This window comes from Amblyraja radiata, chromosome 30 (assembly GCF_010909765.2).
Source record: "Amblyraja radiata isolate CabotCenter1 chromosome 30, sAmbRad1.1.pri, whole genome shotgun sequence".
Lineage (NCBI taxonomy): Eukaryota > Metazoa > Chordata > Chondrichthyes > Rajiformes > Rajidae > Amblyraja > Amblyraja radiata.
Genome location: NC_045985.1, coordinates 9635359 through 9651765, shown reverse-complemented (window position 1 = coordinate 9651765; position 16407 = coordinate 9635359). Strand labels below are relative to the sequence as shown.

General features: G+C 53.3%; 1 non-coding gene across 1 annotated transcript; it reads left to right on the top strand.

Moving 5' to 3' along the window:
• The first annotated feature begins 10618 nt into the window (after window positions 1-10618).
• Window positions 10619-10814, top strand: LOC116990266. Its single transcript, XR_004416507.1, has one exon. It is a non-coding gene; the product is annotated as a U2 spliceosomal RNA (small nuclear RNA).
• The last annotated feature ends 5593 nt before the right edge of the window (window positions 10815-16407 follow it).

Here is a 16407-nt window from a genome sequence, read left to right as displayed (position 1 = left end):
GGAACCAGAGGACAGGGTATCCGCAATACCCTCAGGATTAGTGTCAAGGATCTCAGTGAGGGGATGCCCTTCAGTCGAGACACCTTTGTAAAGAAGGTATTGCTGGAGACCTGCAAGTTCGAGCCCAGGGATATCTACTGCCTCCAGGACTTCCCGGGTAACGGTTATTTTGACGTTACATTTGTGCTTCCGACAGGATGGCAAAAACTGCTAAAGGATTTCAAGGAGAAGGGGAATGAAGCTCCGCTGTCGTTGCTGAAGGTGCAGCCACTCTTCACCCTCCCAAACCAAAAGGAAAGGACGATCACGGTCCATATGTTTAACCCACATGTGCCCGTAGTGGATGTCCTCACCTTCCTTGCTCGCTACGTCGACGGAGCAGTGAACAGCGTGGACGTGAAGGATCTGCATGGGATTTGGACGAGCAAGCGGCAGGTCAAGGTAAAACTGAGGGTGGACAAGGAAGGAACTCTCCTCCACCCTCCATCAGTTTTCGCAATTGGAGGAAACCGAGGATATTTAATTTACGTGGGGCAGCCCAGAGTTTGCAGAAAGTGTAATAAGCCTGGACATGTGATGGCCCAATGCAATGCAGTGGTCTGCAAAAACTGCAAAATGGAGGGCCACGAGACAAAGGACTGTCAAGCCAGCAAGAACTGTAACCTGTGTGGGGAGGGAGGCCACCTTTACAGGGCCTGCCCAAAAAGAGCATGCACATATGCACAGGCAACAAGAGGGGCGGCTTCCAGCACCCCCAGGGTAGGTGAGACACCCACTACCACTGCCAAGTCCCCAGCAGAAAGGGGAAACAGGGATGAGGACAGCCCAACCACCTCAGCCACCTCAACCACCTCGAGCCCCCAAGTGCCAGGAGAACTCCAGCACCAAGCCCAGGAGGGAGAGTCGATGGAGGAGGGGGGAGAGCAAATTTGGACTACTGTAAAATCCAAAAAACACCAGAAGGGTCAGCACACGGAGCAGAGGCCAGAAAGGGATGGCAAGCCCAAAAAAACCACCAAAAAACGGTCTCTCTCCCTGACAGAAGGGAGAAACCTCTCCTCGTCGGAGGATGAGGCGAACGGGAAACCCCACAAGAAGAAAATCGGGGCGGAAAGGAGAAGGTGCAGGACGATTGTACACCTGCACCAGGAGACCGAGAGCAGTGCAGCGGTCGAGGGGCTCCAGCCCCAGGACATCGGGAGCAGTGCAGCGATCGAGGGGCTCCGGCCCCAGGACAACGGGAGCAGTGCAGCGGTCGAGGGGCTCCGGCGCCAGGACAACGGGAGCAGTGCAGCGATCGAGGAGCTCCAGCCCCAGGGCATCGGGAGCAGTGCAGCGGTCGAGGGGCTCCAGCCCCAGGGCATCGGGAGCAGTGCAGCGGTCGAGGGGCTCCAGCCCCAGGGCATCGGGAGCAGTGCAGTGGCCATTGGGCCCCAGCTCCGGGCAACCGGGAGCTTTGTAGCGGCCGATGGGCCCCAGCTCCGGGCAACCGGGAGTATCGTAGAGGCCGATGGGCCCCAGCTCCGGGCAACCGGGAGCAGTGCAGCGGCCATTGGGCCTCAGCTCCGAGTTTCCGGGAGCAGTAAGCCTGTCACTGAGCCCCAGCCACGAGAGACGGGGGAAGCGGCGCACCCAGAAGGGGGTAAAACGAGCAGCCCCCCCCCAACGACACCTCGGGTTACCACAGGGGAAACCCAACCCGTTGAGGAGGCCGGGTATCTGAGCCCAGGAAAGGTGAGGCAATTCACCGAAGCGGTGGGCATGAGGGAGCAGGAAAACGGACTCTAAAGGACAATGGAGCTCAAACTGGCATCCTTAAACGTGCGCAGTGTGAAGAGCACTGCGCGATGTGTTAATGCCTTGCAGTACCTGGCCAAGGTCAAGGCAGATGTGACTTTTCTACAGGAGTGCGGGTTGCCACACCTCCGCTGTTATCGGAGGTGGTCGCGATGGTGGCCCCACGGACTGTCTGTGTGGTCGGGGGGCAATGATTGTCGTGCTTCTGGCCTGGGGATCTTGCTGCGGGGAGGGAACTTCGCCATCACTGAGGTCAGGGAGGTGGTTGCGGGGCGTCTCCTCGTGGTGGATGTAATGTACCGTGGTTCTCCGCTCCGGCTGATTAATGTGTATGCCCCACCCGTGCGGAGCGAGCGGCAGGCCGTTCTCCAGCAGCTCCCAGTGCTGTTGGCCACGTCCCGGCAGCTCGTTCTGGCCGGTGACTTCAACTGCATCATTGATGCGGCTGGACGATCCGGCAGTGCCGACAACAGACTGGACAGCACGTCCAAGTTCCTGATGGAAACGGTAAAAGACGCAAAGCTGCACGACGCCTTCAGCGACCCTGCAGGCGGGTCCCAGCCGCAGTTCACCTGGTCGAGATCGGACGGTTTGGCCCGATCCCGGATAGACTTCGTCTTCACCACGAAGGCCGTCACGGTGAGACACACCGACCTCACGCCGGTGTTCTTCTCTGACCACTGCCTCCTTCAGGCTTCCTGTCACCTACAGGAGGACCGGAAGGCAGGCAGAGGGACGTGGAAGTTAAATGTGAAGTTGTTGACCCCAGAGAACGTGGAGGAGCTAAAGAGGGACTACGCACGTTGGAGAACGGTGAGGCCCCTCTTTGACTCCCCGACACTCTGGTGGGAAGAAACCAAGGAGAACATTAAGAGGTTCTTCATAGCCAAAGGGGTTCAGAGAGCAAGACAGAGTCAGAAGGAATTGTGCCAACTCCAGACAGAATTGCAACAACTGCTCCTTCTGCAGTCGAGGGGGGTGGATGTGAGGGAGGAACTTAGAGAGGTGAAGGACCGGCAAGCTCGGCTCTTTACCTCTGAATCCTCCAAGATCATCTTCCGATCCAGGGTCCGCCATGTGGAGCAGGATGAGACGTGCTCACGTTTCTTCCATAAGGTTCACAGGGGGAGCTCTGTGATCAACAGCCTTAGGGAGGAGGACGGCTCGGTAGCATCCTCGCAGGCAGACATGATGAGGGTCTGCAAATCCTTTTACTCGGAATTGTATGACCAAAAGGCCACAGACAGCACCGCCTCCCAGAACTTCCTGTCCTCTATCACGGAGGTCTTGGAGGACAGCAAGCAGGAGAGTCTGGACCAACCACTGACCCTAGAGGAGCTGACTGGCTCCATCCGCTCCTTTGACTCGAGTAAAACTCCCGGAAGCGATGGCTTACCGGTCGAGTTGTATTCGGCTCTGTGGGACTGGGTGGGCCCGGACCTGCTGGAAGTGTACAACGACATGCTTCTAGCCGGCAGCATGTCAGACTCCATGAGGAAGGGCAGCATCACCCTAATCTACAAGCAGAAGGGGGAGATGAAAGATATAAAGAATTGGAGACCCATAACATTGTTGAATGTAGACTACAAGATCCTGTCTAAGGCCATCGCCAACCGGGTCAAGTCTGCTCTGGGACGGGTGATCCACCCGGACCAAACCTGTGCTGTACCTGGCAGGAAAATCTCAGACAGCCTAGCGCTGCTGAGAGATACCATCGCCTACGTGCAGGACAGACGGGTGGATGCCTGCCTAGTCAGCTTGGACCAGGAGAAGGCCTTCGACAGGATATCGCACACGTACATGAGGGACGTGCTCTCCAAAATGGGTTTTGGGGAGGGAATCCGAAATTGGATCAAACTGCTCTACACCGACATCCGTAGTGCAGTCCAAATCAATGGGTGGGAATCAGACAGTTTCCCTGTAAGGTCTGGAGTCAGGCAGGGTTGCCCTCTCTCTCCTGTCTTGTTTGTCTGCTGTATTGAACCTTTTGCCGAGTCCATCAGGAAGGATGCGAGCATAAGAGGAGTGACATTGCCAGGCAGTGGGGGCATTCAGGTCAAGACCTCCCTGTACATGGACGATGTCGCCGTCTTCTGCTCGGATCCAAGGTCGGTCCGCAGATTGATCAGCATCTGTGACCAGTTTGAGTCGGCCACGGGAGCCAGGGTGAACCGCAGGAAGAGCGAGGCCATGCTCTTTGGCAACTGGCCCGACCGATCTTCCATCCCCTTCACCATCAAGCCTGACTTCTTGAAGGTGCTGGGAATCTGGTTCGGGGGGGCTGAGTCGAGTAACAAGAATTGGCTGGAGCGGATAGCCAGGGTGGGGAGGAAGCTGGAGCTGTGGAAGCAACGCTCCCTCTCCATAACCGGGAAAAATTTGGTCATCAGGTGTGAGGTGCTCTCGGGTCTGCTGTACTTGGCACAGGTGTGGCCTGTCCCTCCCTCCTACGCCACGGGGATCACCCGGGCCGTCTTCCAGTTCATCTGGGGGTCGAGGATGGACCGGGTACGACGGGTCACCATGTACAAGTCGGCAGACAACGGGGGCAAAAGCGTGCCCAACGTCGCCCTCATCCTGATGGCCACCTTTGTGTGTGGCTGCATCAGGCGGAGTGTAGAGCCAAGGCACGTGGGCACTAAGTGCCACTACCTGCTGAGGTTCTACCTGTCCCCGGTGTTGCGAAGGATGGGCCTGGCGCAGATGCCACGCAATGTACCAGTCAGCTGGACATTGCCGCCCCATCTGACGTCTGTTGACAGGTTCTTCCGGACCAACACCTTTGACCACAAGTCCATCGGGCAGTGGTCAGCACGTAATGTCCTGCAGGCACTGCAGGGAAAGGACTCGATGGATCCGGTGGCGTGGTTCCCAGAGCAGACTGCCCAGCTTGTCTGGCAAAATGCCTCATCGCCAGAACTGACCAACAAGCACCAAGACCTGGCTTGGCTGGCGGTGAGGGGAGCCCTCTCAGTTAGATCCTTCCTGCACCGTCGGAACCTCACTACCAGCGCACGCTGCCCCCGGGACGGTTGCTATGGAGAGGAGACGGTTGCCCACCTCTTTGCAGAGTGTGGATTTGCAAAACGAGTCTGGAGAGGTATGAAAGGGTCCCTGGAACGATTTATCCCGAACAGCTCCGTCACAGAGGACTCTGTGATTTACGGACTGTTCCCAGGGACACATTCAGAGACTGACATCGAGTGCTGCTGGAGGGTCATCAACTCGGTGAAAGACGCTCTTTGGTCTGCCCGAGCGTTGCTCACCACCCAGCAGAGCGAGATGTCCGTCAGGGAATGTTGCCGACTGGCCCACTGCAGACTGCAGGAGTACGTGCTAAGGGACTCGCTGAAGCTTGGTGCAGCCAACGCCAAGGCTCGGTGGGGGAGGGCCACAGTCTAGGGTCCTTCCGCTGCTGGACATGGGGGGCACAGTATGGTGGAGACGCCCCTCAAATTAAATTAAATTAAGGGAAGGTATCCCACACCAGAGGGCCACATGAGTGGCACGGGTGGGGGACATTTTTTGTGGAACTTGAAATGTCAGATGGAAATTTTCGCACTTTGTACACATTGTATATATTTATTACTTGAACAGGGGCCACAGAGTGGCACTGGTGGGGGACTGTTTGGTGAAATTTGACAAATGTAAAAAAAAATTGTACTGGAAAAAGTTTGTATAGTCTCCGAAAATGTCGGATGAAATTTGTTTTGAATGGTTCAGAAATTGTATATATTTACCAATTGAATAAAGTATATTTTGAAATAAAAAAAAATAAAAAAACCAAGGTGGTTTTCTCACAAGAGATGTCCCCCACCTGTGCCACTCATGTGGCCCCCTGGTGTGGGATACCTTCCCTTAATTTAATTTGAGGGGCGTCTCCACCATACTGTGCCCCCCATGTCCAGCAGCGGAAGGACCCTAGACTGTGGCCCTCCCCCACCGAGCCTTGGCGTTGGCTGCACCAAGCTTCAGCGAGTCCCTTAGCACGTACTCCTGCAGTCTGCAGTGGGCCAGTCGGCAACATTCCCTGACGGACATCTCGCTCTGCTGGGTGGTGAGCAACTCAATGGGTTTAGCAACATCTCTGGAGAACATGTTTAAGAAGGAACTGCAGATGCTGGAAAATCGAAGGTAGACAAAAATACTGGAGAAACTCAGCGGGTGAGGCAGCATCTATGGAGCGAAGGAACAGGTGACGTTTCGGGTCGAGACCCTTCTTCAGGCTGATGTGAGGGTGGGGGGTGCGGGAAGAAGAAAGGAAGAGGCGGAGACAGTGGGCTGAGGGAGAGGTGAGAAGGGGAGGAGAAAGCAAGGACTACCTGAAATTGGAGAAGTCAATGTTCATACCGCTGGGGTGTAAACTACCCAATCGAAATATGAGGTGCTGCTCCTCTAATTTATGGTGGGCTTCACTCTGACCATGGAGGAGGCCCAGGACAGAAAGGTCGGATTGGGAATGGGAGGGGGGGTTGAAGTCCTGAGCCACCGGGAGATCAGGTTGATTATTGCGAACCGAGCGGAGGTGTTGGGCGAAGCGATCGCCGAGCCTGCGCTTGGTCTCACCGATGTAGAGCAGCTGACACCTAGTGCAGGGGATGCAATAGATGAGGTTGGAGGAGGTGCAGGTAAACATCTGCCGCACCTGGAACGACTGCTTGGGTCCTTGGATGAAGTCAAAGGGGGAGGTAAAGCGACAAGTGTAGCATTTCCTGCCATTGGTAAAGCGACAAATGCTACAACTGTCGCTTTACCTCCCCCCTCGAGTCCATTCAAGGACCCAAGCAGTATTTTCAGGTGGGGCAGAGGTTCACCTGCACCTCCTCCAACCTCCATGGTCAGAGCCCACCGTAAATTGGAGGATCAGCACCTCATGTTCCGCTTGGGCAGTTTGCACCCCAGCGGTATAAACATTGACCTCCAATTTTAGGTAGTCCCTGCTTTCTCCTCCCCATCCCAGCTCTCCCTCTGCCCACTGTCTCCGCCTCCTCCTTTCTTCTTGCCGCACCCCCTTTGTATCTGGCAAGTGGGTAGTGGGAGGGAGGGGGACGTTGGAGCCGGGGCTGTAAGCAGAGCTGCATTTCCCCCCAGGTCCGCATTCAGTCTGTCTGTCTCCATGTAAGTAGACGTCATGTCACCCCCAGGTCCACATTCAGGGCCACCACTCGCAAGGAATTGAAGGCAGCGATGATATTTGTCCACCCCCTTTCGAGTACCGTACAAACCATCCCGCTCTGGAAATTCATTATTTTCGCTTTAAAGTAGAGATCCCGAAAAGGAAAATTATATATATACATATATACATACATAAATACATACACACATACATACATATACATGTACATATATACATACATACATACATATACACATATACAGTAAGTAAGTAAGTAAGTTTTATTTATATAGCACGTTTTAAGTCAACTCGCATTGACACCAAAGTGCTTTACATAAATTAAATAATAAGTTTCCATACAAACCATAGAAAAAGTTTTTTTTAAATGAATAAAATGGACACATTATAGAGTTCAACACAAACGTCCCCCCACAGCAGAATCAAAACTTTCCACTGTGGGGAACGCATACACATATACATAACATATATATACATACATAAATTAAAAAATCAAAAGCTAATTTCAACATAATACACATTAGACTCGTTGGAAAAGGGATAGGAAGCAGCCTATGCTTGTCAAGTCCTACCCCATTCTTCACCATTAACAAATGCAAAATTCAATAAAATAAACTAAACAGACAATTCAAATAAAACTACTCCAATCAAGCTATTAAGAAAAAAAGAACAAAAAAAAGAACAAAAAGAACAAGCTCCATTAACATCTGTGAGATTTACATTCTCCTTCCTCATTACTGTACTTTTCAAAGATATATCTTTTGTACATTTTTTTAAATTGCATTATATTCATACTTTGTTTAATCGTTTCGTCAAGACCATTCCACAAAACCACCCCACAAATGGAAGTACACATACTTTTTAAATTGTTCCGAGCATAATGCTGTTTCAAGTTTAGTTTCCCTCTAAAGTTATAACCCCCCTCTCTGTCTTTGAACAGTTTTTGTATGTTTACAGGTAGCAGTTTATTTTTTGCTTTATAAATTATTTGTGCAGTCTAAAATTCTACCAGATCCTTAATCTTTAAGGTGTGTAATTTTAAATACAGTATATTGGTGTGTTCATGATATCCTACATTGTTTACTATACGAATAGCTCTTTTTTGTAGTGTGCTTAGTGTTCACAATCGCTGTGTGAAAGGAAATCAAAAGCACTTTATGGCTTTCTTCGTTTTTTGTTTGTCAATTCCTTTCATTCCAGCAATGCCTTCTTTGGGTGGGGTGGTGGTGATGGGGGGGGGGAGGGGGGGGGTGAAGAGCTGGGGGTGAGAAAAGACCAGGAGACCAGGATCAATTAAATGACCTGTCTGGAAGGTCCCATTGTTGCCACCAATCCTAAAGAAATGAAAGCAGCGATTCTTCTTGCGTCCCCCACGTTCCAGATAGACGGTGACTCTTCACGTCTGCAACTTCTTCCCTTTCGCCCTTCTCCTCTATGTCTACAAAACCCTCAATCGGCTTGCCCCCACCTACATTAAACGTCTGCTCACCCACCACACCACCTCCAGGTCCCTCAGATCGGCCGACTTCAGGTTACTGAACATCCCGCGGTCCAGGCATAAGCTCAGGGGCGACCGCGCCTTTGCGGTTGCAGCTCCTAGACTGTGGAACAGCATCCCTCTTCCCATCAGAACTGCCCCCTCCATCGACTCCTTTAAGTCCAGACTAAAAACCTATCTGTACTCCCGAGCCTTTCGTGACGTCCTCTGAGCGAGGACTACATGTATGTATTTATGTAGTTTGTTTGTTTATACTATTCTTATAACGAATGTAAAGCACTTTGGCCAACGAGAGTTGTTTTTTAAATGTGCTTATATAAATAAATGTGACTTGACTTGACTTGACTTTCGAGTGACCTCCTCTAAACCCTCGAGTTTTGTATCTGGCAAGTGGGTTGTGGGGGGCAATAAGCAAGAGCTGCATTTTCCACCCAGAACCGCCTTCAGACTGTCTGTCTCCATGCAAGTGGAGGCCATGTCACCCCCAGGTCCGCATACAGTGCCACCACTCGCAAGGAATTGAAGGCAGCGATTATATTTGTCCACCCCCTTTCGAGTACCGTACAAACCAAAGATGATAGAGCATCCCCTCTCTCCCCGTCTCCACCCTAACCCTCTTGCTAATTCCACCATTTGTATTTCTTGGATATCACCGCGTCCCCAGTCCACTATGGGCTCCACCTATCCTGAATCATCGACGCATGCTCTGCTTGTTCTGCACCTTCCCATACCTCTAGTTTCACCTTCCCCGACTCTCAGCCGGATGAAGTGTCCCGACCTGAAATGGCACCTATTCCATTTCACCAGAGACGCTGCCTGAACCGCTGAGTTACTCCAGCATTTTGTGTCTATCTTCGGTGTAAACCAACATCTGCAGTTCCTTCTTACACATTTTATTTGCAGTTCTTAGTTTCTATTAATAATATGCACAGGCAGTTCGATTTGTTGCAAATACCTATGAGAGAGAAGCGAGTGTTACCAAACTTATGAATTCACTGGTCGGGGTGGAACCCTCTCGAAGACAAAAGTAAAGCTCACCGTTTGACCCGTTTTTACAAAATGTTAAATGGTCAGCTCGATATACCAAACCTACACCAGACCTATTAGGAGCAGACGAGGGCATTCGATCCAATTTGAGATACCAGCTACTAATACAGATGTGTACAGCAATTCATTCTCCCCCCCCCCCCCCCCCCCCCCCCCCCACCCCCAACACCCTAGTTACCTAACCCGACTCAACAAAATTTAAGGTAGCTCTTCTTTTCCAAGAACTTTATTTGCTTAAAGGGCCTGTCCCACTTTGCGATTTATTTCGGCGACTGCGAACGTCAACGACTGACTCCCGTAGTCGCCGTGAAGTCCACCTTCCGCCACCTCCAGTTTAACTTCCATTTGGAATATTTTGGAGGACCAAGAACCAAGAACCAAGTTCCTTGTTTTAACAGGATGAGACCTGTTGCACAGTCTGTGACCTCGCGTTACTGGTGGCGTTAAGGGCCTTGGTTCTGTGGGTCCTGTTGGGGTGCCGAGGCACGAAGCGGGCAGGAGCGATGGATTGGATTCGCCGCGACATCCTCCTCTCTCCAATGAGAGTTCTGCAACACCCTCTCTCGCTGCGCCCCCTCTGTGATCCCTCCCGCTTTTGCGAATCTTTCATTCATTTGCTCTATGTACCGCCTATATCTCCATAAAAACAACAGAACCATCATCCTCGACCTCGAGGGATAGCCACGCCGAGGATATCTCTCGTTTCCCGTTCCACTGACTCTCAGTACAGGTATTCCTTCTCTCCAGAGATGTTGCCTGAGTTAACCAGCTGAGTTACTCCAGCATTTTGTATCCAACTTCGGTGAATGAAACGTCGGCGGTCGAGCAGCGCCACACAGAGGCGATGCTCAGTAACTGCAAGTCGGCAGCAATTCGGCAAAGTGGCTGCTTCCTTTTAAGGAAGAAATGCAAATTAAGCGAGCAGCGAGGAAAAGCGGTCAAATCTGATAAAGATCAGGTGTGAAACGAGAAATGAAAGGCGACAATATGTCGTTTTTCTTGTTCTTGGCAATCAAATGCAGTATAAGATGTTGCAATTTTGGCTCGTACTGCCTACAAAGAGTACTGGTAGAGGTTGGCTGGGAGAGAGCGACAATATTTAAGCATAGTTACGTGGCAGGGGAGACACCATGATCACCAAGGTCGCTTCTCGGCCTTTTGGCTAAGATCAAGTGTAGTATCTGTTCTTATCAGTCAGTAAAAGAGCTAAATAAAGAGCGTCTGTTCTTGTTAGAACAGGGAAAGAGATCTGTTCTTATTAGAACAGTCCTGGCGGTCCTTTAAGGACAGGAGCTGCAGATTACGATTTTAAAAATCGTAGCAATGGCAGCTGCAATGGGAGCTAGAGGACAGGGTATCCGCAATACCCTCAGGATTAGTGTCAAGGATCTCAGTGAGGGGATGCCCTTCAGTCGAGATACCTTTGTAAAGAAGGTCTTACTGGAAACCTGCAAGTTCGAGCCCAGGGATATCTACTGCCTCCAGGACTTCCCGGGTAACGGTTATTTCGACGTTAACTTTGTGCTTCCGACAGGATGGCAAAAACTGTTAAAGGATTTCCAGGAGAAGGGGAATGAAGCTCCGCTGTCGTTGCTGAAGGTGCAGCCACTCTTCACCCTCCCAAATCAAAAAGAAAGGACGATCACGGTCCATATGTTTAACCCACATGTGCCCGTAGTGGATGTCCTCACCTTCCTTGCTCGCTACGTCGACGGAGCAGGGAACAGCGTGGACGTGAAGGATCTGCATGGGATTTGGACGAGCAAGCGGCAGGTCAAGGTAAAACTGAGGGTGGACAAGGAAGGAACTCTCCTCCACCCTCCATCGGTGTTCGCAATTGGAGGAAACCGAGGATATTTAATTTACGTGGGGCAGCCCAGAGTTTGCAGAAAATGTAATAAGCCTGGACATGTGATGGCCCAATGCAATGCAGTGGTCTGCAAAAACTGCAAAACGGAGGGCCACGAGACAAAGGACTGTCAAGCCAGCAAGAACTGTAACCTGTGTGGGGAGGGAGGCCACCTTTACAGGGCCTGCCCAAAAAGAGCATGCACATATGCACAGGCAACAAGAGGGGCGGCTTCCAGCACCCCCAGGGTAGGTGAGACACCCACTATCACTGCCAAGTCCCCAGCGGAAAGGGGAAACAGGGATGAGGACAGCCCAACCACCTCAGCCACCTCAACCACCTCGAGCCCCCAAGTGCCAGGAGAACTCCAGCACCAAGCCCAGGAGGGAGAGTCGATGGAGGAGGGGGGAGAGCAAATTTGGACTACTGTAAAGTACAAAAAACACCAGAAGGGTCAGCACACGGAGCAGAGGCCAGAAGGGGATGGCAAGCCCCAAAAAACCCCCAAAAAACGGTCTCTCTCCCTGACAGAAGGGAGCAACCTCTCCTCCTCGTCGGAGGATGAGGCGAACGGGAAACCCCACAAGAAGAAAACCGGGGCGGAAAGGAGAAAGTGCAGGACGATTGTACACCTGCACCAGGAGACCGAGAGCAGTGCAGCGGTCGAGGGGCTCCAGCCCCAGGACATCGGGAGCAGTGCAGCGATCGAGGGGCTCCGGCCCCAGGACAACGGGAGCAGTGCAGCGGTCGAGGGCTTCCGGCCCCAGGACAACGGGAGCAGTGCAACGATCGAGGAGCTCCAGCCCCAGGGCATCGGGAGCAGTGCAGCGGTCGAGGGGCTCCAGCCCCAGGGCATCGGGAGCAGTGCAGTGGCCGTTGGGCCCCAGCTCCGGGCAACCGAGAGCATTGTAGCGGCCGATGGGCCCCAGCTCCGGGCAACCGGGAGCATTGTAGCGGCCGATGGGCCCCAGCTCCGGGCAACCGGGAGCATTGTAGCGGCCGATGGGCACCAGCTCCGGGCAACCGGGAGCAGTGCAGCGGCCAATGGGCCTCAGCTCCGAGTTTCCGGGAGCAGTAAGCCTGTCACTGAGCCCCAGCCACGAGAGACGGGGGAAGCGGCGCACCCAGAAGGGGGTAAAACGAGCAGCCCCCCCCCCCCCCAACTACACCTCGGGTTACGACAGGGGAAACCCAACCCGTTGAGGAGGCCGGGTATCTGAGCCCAGGAAAGGTGAGGCAATTCACCGAAGCGGTGGGCACGAGGGAGCAGGAAAATGGCCAGTGACTCTAAAGGACAATGGAGCTAAAACTGGCATCCTTAAACGTGCGCAGTGTGAAGAGCACTGCGCGATGTGTTAATGCCTTACAGTATCTGGCCAAGGTCAAGGCAGATGTGACTTTTCTACAGGAGTGCGGGTTGCCACACCTCCGCTGTTATCGGAGGTGGTCGCGATGGTGGCCCCACGGACTGTCGGTGTGGTCGGGGGGCAATGATTGTCATGCTTCCGGCCTGTGGAGCTTGCTGCGGGGAGGGAACTTCGCCATCGCTGATGTCAGGGAGGTGGTTGCGGGGCGTCTCCTCGTGGTGGATGTAATGTACCGTCGTTCTCCGCTCCGGCTGATTAATGTGTATGCCCCACCCGTGCGGAGCGAGCGGCAGGCCGTTCTCCAGCAGCTCCCAGTGCTGTTGGCCACGTCCCGGCAGCTCGTTCTGGCCGGAGACTTCAACTGCATCATTGATGCGGCTGGACGATCCGGCAGTGCCGACAACAGACTGGACAGCACGTCCAAGTTCCTGATGGAAACGGTAAAAGACGCAAAGCTGCACGACGCCTTCAGCGACCCTGCAGGCGGGTCCCAGCCGCGGTTCACCTGGTCGAGATCGGACGGTTTGGCCCGATCCCGGATAGACTTCGTCTTCACCACGAAGGCCGTCACGGTGAGACACACCGACCTCACGCCGGTGTTCTTCTCTGACCACTGCCTCCTTCAGGCTTCCTGTCACCTACAGGAGGACCGGAAGGCAGGCAGAGGGACGTGGAAGTTAAACGTGAAGCTGTTGACCCCAGAGAACGTGGAGGAGCTAAAGAGGGACTACGCACGTTGGAGAACGGTGAGACCCCTCTTTGACTCCCCGACACTCTGGTGGGAAGCAACCAAGGAGAACATTAAGAGGTTCTTCATAGCCAAAGGGGTTCAGAGAGCAAGACAGAGTCAGAGGGAATTGTGCCAACTCCAGACAGATTTGCAACAACTGCTCCTTCTGCAGTCGAGGGGGGTGGATGTGAGGGAGGAACTTAGAGAGGTGAAGGACCGGCAAGCTGGGCTCTTTACCTCTGAATCCTCCAAGATCATCTTCCGATCCAGGGTCCGCCATGTGGAGCAGGATGAGACGTGCTCACGTTTCTTCTTCCATAAGGTTCACAGGGGGAGCTCTGTGATCAACAGCCTTAGGGAGGAGGACGGCTCGGTAGCATCCTCGCAGACAGACATGATGAGGGTCTGCAAATCCTTTTACTCGGAATTGTATGACCAAAAGGCCACAGACAGCACCGCCTCCCAGAACTTCCTGTCCTCTATCACGGAGGTCTTGGAGGACAGCAAGCAGGAGAGTCTGGACCAACCACTGGCCCTAGAGGAGCTGACTGGCTCCATCCGCTCCTTTGACTCGAGTAAAACTCCCGGAAGCGATGGCTTACCGGCCGAGTTGTATTCGGCTCTGTGGGACTGGGTGGGCCCGGACCTGCTGGAAGTGTACAACGACATGCTTCTAGCCGGCAGCATGTAAGACTCCATGAGGAAGGGCAGCATCACCCTAATCTACAAGCAGAAGGGGGAGAGGAAGGATATAAAGAATTGGAGACCCATAACATTGTTGAATGTAGATTACAAGATCCTGTCTAAGGCCATCGCCAACCGGGTCAAGTCTGCTCTGGGACGGGTGATCCACCCGGACCAAACCTGTGCTGTACCTGGCAGGAAAATCTCAGACAGCCTAGCGCTGCTGAGAGATACCATCGCCTACGTGCAGGACAGACGGGTGGATGCCTGCCTAGTCAGCTTGGACCAGGAGAAGGCCTTCGACAGGATATCGCACACGTACATGAGGGACGTGCTCTCCAAAATGGGTTTTGGGGAGGGAATCCGAAATTGGATCAAACTGCTCTACACCAATATCCGTAGTGCAGTCCAAATCAATGGGTGGGAATCAGACAGTTTCCCTGTAAGGTATGGAGTCAGGCAGGGTTGCCCTCTCTCTCCTGTCTTGTTTGTCTGCTGTATTGAACCTTTTGCCGAGTCCATCAGGAAGGATGCGAGCATAAGAGGAGTGACATTGCCAGGCAGTGGGGGCATTCAGATCAAGACCTCCCTGTACATGGACGATGTCGCCGTCTTCTGCTCGGATCCAAGGTCGGTCCGCAGATTGATTAGCATCTGTGACCAGTTTGAGTCGGCCACGGGAGCCAGGGTGAACCGCAGGAAGAGCGAGGCCATGCTCTTTGGCAACTGGCCCGACCGATCTTCCATCCCCTTCACCATCAAGCCTGACTTCTTGAAGGTGCTGGGGATCTGGTTCGGGGGGGCTGAGGCGAGTAACAAGAATTGGCTGGAGCGGATAGCCAAGGTGGGGAGGAAGCTGGAGCTGTGGAGGCAACGCTCCCTCTCCATAACCGGGAAAAATTTGGTCATCAGGTGTGAGGTGCTCTCGGGGCTGCTGTACTTGGCACAAGTGTGGCCTGTCCCTCCCTCCTACGCCACGGGGATCACCCGGGCCGTCTTCCAGTTCATCTGGGGGTCGAGGATGGACCGGGTGCGACGGGTCACAATGTACAAGTCGGCAGACAACGGGGGTAAAAGCGTGCCCAACGTCGCCCTCACCCTGATGGCCACCTTTGTGTGTGGCTGCATCAGGCGGAGTGTAGTGCCAAGGCACGTGGGCACTAAGTGTCACTACCTGCTGAGGTTCTACCTGTCCCCGGTGTTGCGAAGAATGGGCCTGGTGCAGATGCCACGCAATGTACCAGTCAGCTGGACATTGCCGCCCCATCTGTCGTCTGTGGAAAGGTTCTTCCGCACCAACATCTTTGACCACAAGTCCATCGGGCAGTGGTCAGCACGGAATGTCCTGCAGGCACTGCAGGGAAAGGACTCGATGGGTCCGGTGGCGTGGTTCCCAGAGCAGACTGCCCAGCTTGTCTGGCAAAATGCCTCATCGCCAGAACTGACCAACAAGCACCAAGACCTGGCTTGGCTGGCGGTGAGGGGAGCCCTCTCAGTTAGATCCTTCCTGCACCGTGGAACCTCACTACCAGCGCACGCTGCCCCCGGGACGGTTGCTATGGAGAGGAGACGGTTGCCCACCTCTTTGCAGAGTGTGGGTTTGCAAAAAGAGTCTGGAGAGGTATGAAAGGGTCCCTGGAACGATTTATCCCGAACAGCTCCGTCACAGAGGACTCTGTGATTTACGGACTGTTCCCAGGGACACATTCAGAGACTGACATCGAGTGCTGCTGGAGGGTCATCAACTCGGTGAAAGAAGCTCTTTGGTTTGCCCGAGGATTGCTCACCACCCAGCAGAGCGAGATGTCCATCAGGGAATGTTGCCGACTGGCCCACTGCAGACTGCAGGAGTACGTGCTAAGGGACTCGCTGAAGCTTGGTGCTGCCAGCGCCAAGGCTCGGTGGGGGAGGGCCACAGTCTAGGGTCCTTCCGCTGCAGGACATGGGGGGGGGGGGGGGGCCCGGTATGGTGGAGACGCCCCTCAAATTAAATTAAGGGAAGGTATCCCACACCAGGGGGCCACATGAGTGGCACGGGTGGGGGACATTTTTGTGGAACTTAAAAGACACAAACGGTATTGAATTGAACAATCTCTATAGCCGACGAAAATGTCAGATGGAATTTCCGCACTGTGTACACATTGTATATATTTATTACTTGGACAGGGTCCACAGAGTGGCATTGGTGGGGGACTGTTTGGTGAAATTTGACAAATGTAAAAATATTGTACTGGAAAATTTTGTATAGTCTCCGAAAATGTCGGATGTATTTTGTTTGTTTGAATGGTTCAGGAATTGTAT